The sequence below is a fragment of the Arachis ipaensis genome, chromosome B05 (assembly GCF_000816755.2).
Source record: "Arachis ipaensis cultivar K30076 chromosome B05, Araip1.1, whole genome shotgun sequence".
Lineage (NCBI taxonomy): Eukaryota > Viridiplantae > Streptophyta > Magnoliopsida > Fabales > Fabaceae > Arachis > Arachis ipaensis.
The window spans coordinates 5,906,508-5,907,979 of record NC_029789.2 but is presented as its reverse complement, the minus strand read 5'-3'; positions in this window follow the sequence as shown (position 1 = coordinate 5,907,979).

Sequence of the window (1,472 nt, the reverse complement as noted above, 5' to 3'; positions counted from 1 at the left end):
TGAATCTTTAAAAAAAAAATTGGATCTAGTCCTCGTGGGCTACCACAGCAATAATCATTCACTGCAGACACTGATTGGCCATTTGGACTTTGCCGTACGTGCCATGCAATATCAGCTGCTTTTATTATTGCATGGACCATACAGTTATCGTATCATGTAGTAAATCTTTGTCAAATAATAATAGGGAAGCAACGAAAAATATTATATTTATTTTACCTCTTTTTGAAGATTATCACAGCACCTGTCTTCATTTTTCTTTAGAAAATATGAAATCAATTCTAACTCAGAGTAGTTAGCTTGATGCTGGCCACAAACTTTAGTGAATTTTGTTGAATTCTTACATTAATGTACTTATTTTATTTCAAAAACACGTTTTCAGAATCCTAGGCGAAAAGAAGGCATATATTCAAAACACTATGTAATGCAATCATAAAATACAGAAGACAATATATTGCCAATATTTGACTAGTTTCCTGATCTTGTATGCATAATGCTCTATTTTTTAATTCTATATAGCTCAGGTAATTTAAGGAATCAAGAAACATATGCAAGTATAGCACATGAAAGGATTTTTTATTATTATCTTTTTTTTTTTTTTAAAGAAAGGGCATAATTGCATAAAACATGGGGAAAGAAAAGCTTGGGCGTGACACCGTATTTATATAGGGGAATAGGTCCTAAGTCCTAACAAACATAGATCCTTCCTCGGGACATAGTGTGTTAATTTGTCTCTCTTGGAAAATTGTTGTAAAGTTTCTTGTCACTTTGAGGCTTTGAGCTGAACCAACCCTCCTATATATCTTTCCATTCTCAATTTCCACCTTCTATTTCTATTTTGCTTTCCCTGTTTGTTTTCAGGGCTCACAAATCATTTAGAGGTGAACGTTGAGACAAAGATGTTTAAAACATTTTTAAATAAAAGTATTTAATCTCGTCCATATTAAATTTTGCGTCAAAATATTCTAAGAATTTTGTTAACCTATGCTATAAGAACACATTTTAAAAACACCATAAAAAGAAAGGTTTGACAAAAAATTTATTATTATACTCTTAACATTTTATATCTTTAAATTTTTTACTCAAATTTATTATTATTATTACTATTATTATTATTATTTAGTTAATTTATAAAAAATTGAATTAATAACTACATTATTAGTTATTAATATATCAATATTGATAATTAATAAATAAAAAATTATTTAATATTTTCATATTATTTATTTTTATATACTTTGATATGTTTATACAATTTTTTTTATTATTTTTATGTGTTATATATATTTGTCCCCACAACTTAAAATTTTTGGATCTGTGACTGGCTATTTTTATATAAGTAGTGCCCTAATTTAAAATTCAAATCAACTAGGGGCCTCTTTGTTCTATCTTGCCCTCGGTGCATAACATGATGTACTTCATATGAATTTTTTTTGTCATATGTATATGGTCTCTTCATTGTGGACACGCTCCTT